Source organism: Lolium rigidum, chromosome 6 (assembly GCF_022539505.1).
Source record: "Lolium rigidum isolate FL_2022 chromosome 6, APGP_CSIRO_Lrig_0.1, whole genome shotgun sequence".
Classification (NCBI taxonomy): Eukaryota; Viridiplantae; Streptophyta; class Magnoliopsida; order Poales; family Poaceae; genus Lolium; species Lolium rigidum.
In genome coordinates this window covers 350,810,467-350,816,155 of record NC_061513.1, presented here as the reverse complement: position 1 = coordinate 350,816,155, position 5,689 = coordinate 350,810,467, and the positions used below count along the sequence as shown (strand labels likewise).

Sequence of the window (5,689 nt, the reverse complement as noted above, 5' to 3'; positions counted from 1 at the left end):
AGGTTATATATTTCCATAGCCAATCAGGTCATGCTTTATAACCAAATCGCCCTCAGCAGATACAAATTATTAAGACGGAGCACATCTCCAGTTAACCCTCAATTTCACTATGCCCAATAAGTTGCATACATGTGTCCTCATGATGATCTTTACAGTAAGGACCTTGCTGCTCTCCATTTTTGCCCTGTTCATTTTGTGGCTCCTTCAAGCCCATATAGATTAAATTGATCAACTAATCAAAAAATTCACATTCAAAACTGATATATGGCCATAACTGAATTGAACTTAGCCAACTAAGTCACTCTGCTTCTTACATATCTATAATAGACCACAAAGGCGCAGAGTAATTTGAAACCCTAAGCTCGTTGTCCAACCTGCAGCTGGATATGCAATTGTGGTGTGTGTTCTTCACCAACAGTAGGTTATTTACATAGCCAAAAGGAAAAGATCAGGCCATCCTTTTTTTAAGGTATAAAATCAGGCAATTCTTCAGGTTCCAAGCACTCTTGGCAGCTACAAATTAAAACCGTGCACACTTGCAACCCTAAATTCTTTCAGTCCCACATACTACCTCCATCCCAAAGCTTCACTTAAAAAAAACCTCCATCCCAAAGCTTAAGGCTTATATTAATTTAGATACCATATATATAAAAATATATTTCATTATCTATTTAATGATATTAATTTTGTATTTTGCATGTTAATGATTTTTGGTAAAAACTTAGTCAAACTTGACATAGTTTGACTTTCTAAAAATAATATAATCATTAAGCTTTGGGATGGAGGTAGTATATAACTTGCATGTTTGTCAATGGACTAAACTGATTTAACTAGTAAACCCCGCATAACATGTTGTTTTGATTTCTACAGCAGCTAAACTCTCTGGAACGCACTGAGGTGGGGGAGGCTATGGAGTATGTGCAGGATGCACTCGCAAAATTGCAGGATATTGACAAGTCAGTGGCGCGCATGAAGAAGAACCTGTGGATACTGATTGGCTTGCTTGCACTATCCACGTATCCGTTCTTCCGGATGCTTTACCTAGGCATGCTGGAAGTTGCGATTCTGGAAGTGAGGGTCGAAGAGCTCGAGAATCTCGAAGAGCTCGGGAATGCTCTCGGCTGATTTTGCTCTCTTGATAATGATAATACTGCATGATGGATGAAATCCTCGGTATTGTCAAGTGAATTGTGCCGGTTTGCCTTGACTGAAGAAACTTATCCAGTTTAGGGCTCTTGACTTGTTCATGGATGTATGTAATGCAAGTGCCAAGTGGCGCAAACAATTTGAAATGTGCCATTCTTAGACGCCACTATGGTTATGTTTTGCATCAATTGATAGGTAGGTGTGATTGTTATGAACTAGATGAATTAAATCTAATTGGCTAAGAAAGCAAAAAAAAATTTGCTTGATGCCAACATTAGATTCAGCAGAACATACAAGGTAGGAATCTTGCATATCTAGGCACTGCTTTTTTTAAATCTATTTGTTAGCTTAGAAGAAGAATCTGAAAGAGCTTTAGACATCGAGAGAGGGGGAAGCTGTGAGAGAATGTTCAGCTGGAACTGCAAGTGTGGTTTAGCCGTTCAGATGCTAGCCAAACTTAGCCTGTTCACAAAACTTCAGACAGCCCAAGTCTGACCTTAAACCATCAAACAGAACCAGTAAAGCAGTTTGCAACGGTTTATTTGTTACGTGATTTTCATTGTACAGAGGAACAAGCTTGTTCTTGTCGGGCTCAATTCCGTGTATTGGAAATAACAATATATTTCTTTGTGATCAGCTGACTCTTCCTTGTGTACTAATAATCATCATTTAAGTTTGTAGCAGATCAAACCTCTATGATTATCCTGTTTTATGCTTAAACACCGACTTTGGCCTGCTAATACTACATGATGTCAAAAACTTGCACTATTTCTTACATTTCTAGATCATTCAGGTTAGAGAAATTCAATATATTCCTGAACTAAAAAGATTTTCAATTGTCTTCTCATTGTCTTGTTGAATCCACTTGTGACATCTTGAACCTATCCAAATCAACGTGCATATTTATCTGCAGATGTTAGAAGCACAGGAATGCACTCCGTCCTTTTTGAAGGCAATTGGTGCCGCCAGCAATAGCAAGATGTATTGTAGTACTATAAAATGTTTTAAATTTGCAATTATAATATATTACTAATTCATATGTCTAGAAGTAAACGGATGGCATGCTTGTACATGACACCTGATGCTTCATGATCTGTACTGTCATTTTGCCATTTTGCTATACATGCGTTTTGTACTTATGGATGGAAATATGCTTCTTTATGTGATAAGTGAAGCAGAGTGTGTTATTTCTACTCTCTCCGATCTATAATAAGTGTTCAAATTTTAGCTAATTTAAAACTAAAAACCTGACAATTATTATGAATCGGAGGGAGTACCATTTTGTTCATATAGTGGAATGTGCTAGATCCACATTGTCAGACTTATTTGTTTTGGCTTAATTCCAGATAACATGACATTATAATCCCATTTCTGTCATATATTCCCGCACTTTGGAATCCTACCAAAACTCCCAAGCTTAGTTTTACCTTTATCTTTCTTGTGTCTGCATAAGCCTGTACTTTAAGGATTAGATAATCGCATGACACTGAAATTGTATCCAAAATCAACCGTTACCACCAATTGGCCAGTTCTTTTCGCGTGCTAATGCGGTCCTCTGCACTACCCGTCCCACAAGTACCGAGGCACTAAATTTGTATACCTATAATATAAAAAATCTTGATAAATAGATAACAAATATTTGCGAAAAGTCTACCAGTCCATTGATATTCATCCGTAGTAGTACAAAGAACCAACAAGTAATATAATAAAATCTGTTGAATTTGAGTTGCAAATCAGTTTCATCCTCTGTTGAACACGTGAGTTCATCCGGATTTCCATCCTCCTGATGTGATGCGGGGGCTTGTAATCGGTTGAATTTGAATTGAAAATCTATATCGTGAGCGTGTGTGTGTGTTATATATGGCATTAGAGACAATGATCCATCGACTTAGCATCCGAAAATTCCCCAAAAATTTCAGCAACCCTGATTCTTCGATCTGAGCTTTTTATTCGATAAAGGGAATATATTAATATCGAGAGATACCAATTACACCCAGCCTCTGCAACAACGCACCACCCTAATGGCACTACGGATGCACACAGCCAAAAAAAGGAAATGAAAACTAAGAAACAAAAGTCCCGCTACAATATCACGGACCTAACAACAGCAATACATCCACCACCATGACAACACCTGAATTGCAGACCCTCCAAAAAACGACGCCTCCAAGAAGGTAACAGTGCTCCAACACCGTCGTCGCCCGATCAAAGATCTTAGGTTTTCACCCTGAAGATAGTTCCCACTCTCAAAACAATGCCTCCACCAAGGTCACTGCCAGGCACAACCAATTAAGGCCAGACCTTGAGTTTTCACCCTGAAAGGTAGGACTCTGCGCTTCACATGTGGTGTCGCCCCCACTTTCATACCGCTGCTGTGAAGCCCGGATACCAAGCAAGCCCCTCAACAGCGCGGAGACTTGAACCTCCCTTAGCTAGTCCTCCCCTCCGGCCTTCATGAAATTCTCTTCTTCCGACTTTTATCATGGATCCATAGTCACTTGATGTCAACACAGAAAAAGAGCTTCGCGCCGCTCCCTCCAGAACCAAACGGTCGGAATAAACGCATGGGTGCGCACGACCGAATACCTCCGATCCAGCAAACTCCAGGCAAAGCACTGTTACATTCGCCGACGGAGCCTTCCGGAACTCAACCCTCCGGCCAGATCACGAGTCCAGGCCTCCGGAAGGTCCTCCTCTTCTTTCGATCTGAGCTTGTGTGGTTGAAATAGGATCTACTTCAATTCGGCGGTGGCGAATCAAGCTTAGGAGCGCCAGTTGTTTGAATTTCCCATAAATTCTGCAAACGGTTGGAGTTTGTAGCGGAGAGGTGAAATAACATACGGGTACATTTTGCCTACCGCGTCCAAATATAAATCCCTCCATGTTTGTTCAGGTTTTTTTTGTACTAGAGCTTTTATGCGATTAGTGAGGATAATTCTCTAGAGCATTGGTGAAATCCCTACCTTCATTTCCTCCCTATAAAATCCCTTCTCCAATTCACTAAGTAGGAGTAGAGTATTAGAGATTGAAAATACACTAGATTTAGGGGGAAAATGAGGAGAAGCGGGATTAAACTCGTTCAATACCAAACATGCTTTTTAAAAGGAAAACGCTTTCCATCCGGCGACCGATCGCTCGCCAGCGATCGGTCGTCGTCCCCCGCTCCCGCGCGGTCCTATATGGGCCTGGTTTTTCGGCCCAAACTGGAGTGTTGCTTTTTTTTAAAGAAATGTACCGTGTTGTTTCCAGATTTGTAACAATTAGATAAAAAATTTGTTGTAAACTCACACGACATAATTTGTAAGATTTTTCTAAGTGATATGTTACGAAAATGTGTGTTTCTTGATACGTTGTAAACGGATGACTTTTTTGTTGTAATTATTTGTGATTTTTGGTGTAATTGTTTTAGTCATGGACACTTTTTTTCGTAGAGATGTTGTATATGTTCGTTAGTTTTGTAACAAATGCGTATAAAAGTTATAGAGAAAGCATGTCGTAGATGTTGTAATGTTTAGTTGTAAATTATTTCTTAACAACTTTTGAATTATTTGCAAAAATATATTTTTTAGTTGTAAATAGTCTGTGGTTTTTGTGGATGATGTTTGCGACTTTTGTTGTAAACACCCAAATTATTTGTGGCATGTGTTGCTAATTATTGTTGTAAATATTTTACTGGTTTGTTCTAAATATATTTCTGGAATGAAAACAGACTTTTATTGTAAACATTCAAATAAAATAATGTTGGTTTTTGTTATTAATTATTGTTGTAAGTATGTTTCCGATTTGTTGTAAAGATATTATTGCATGGAAACTGACTTTATTGATCTAGTCTAAATCACCCAAAATGAACTTGTAAAATGCAATTCACTTTTTATGTAATGTCTGAATTGACTTATTGATAAATATAAATTGAATGGAATCCTTGTTGTACAAATAAAATATTATTTTGTGCATATTGTAAATATATGATAATTTGTTGTACATATTGAAGATTTCTGTGAAAATTTTGTTGTAATACTTTTTATTTTTTGTACACAAAGCGGCGAGTTTTTGTTGCTATACTAAACAGCGGGTTTTGTTGTAAATATCTGAAAGTTTGGGGGCAAAGGGAAGCACGTGTTCGGTTTAAACTGATAGGCTTAAGACCGCAGGTTGATTTTCCAAAAACAGGGGGCAAAATGCAAAAATCGAAATGCTGCTAATTCTAGCCGGTAGATCGCAATCGAACGGCCGGGATAGCAACCGATTTTATCAGCCCGGTCGGTCGGCCGACGCTGAGCGCTGCCCTTTTTAAAAATAAATAAGTATTTAGAGTTTGATAGAAATTATCCTACTAATCTAAAAAAAACTCAAATGTCAAACAAGACCAGTGCGTCCGTTTTTATTTGTCAAAACAGGGCCTAAATCCAGCCCAGCCCAGCACAGCACGACTCTTTTTCGGTCCCTCTTCTCCGTTTCCCTTGCAGTCCATTCTGTTTCTGTTCCCTTCCGTTGGCGTAGCAGCGACGCGAGCAAAGTCCCAGCCTGCGACGCCATGGCCGCC

General features: G+C 38.9%; 1 long non-coding RNA gene across 1 annotated transcript in view; it reads left to right on the top strand.

Annotated features, from left to right (window-relative positions):
* The window catches only part of LOC124667069, a 9,456-nt gene extending 8,143 nt beyond the window's left edge, over positions 1-1,313 (top strand). Inside the window, exon 2 of the long non-coding RNA XR_006991145.1 lies at positions 871-1,313. This is a non-coding gene — a long non-coding RNA (uncharacterized LOC124667069). The remainder of the gene's footprint in view (positions 1-870) is intronic.
* The last annotated feature ends 4,376 nt before the right edge of the window (positions 1,314-5,689 follow it).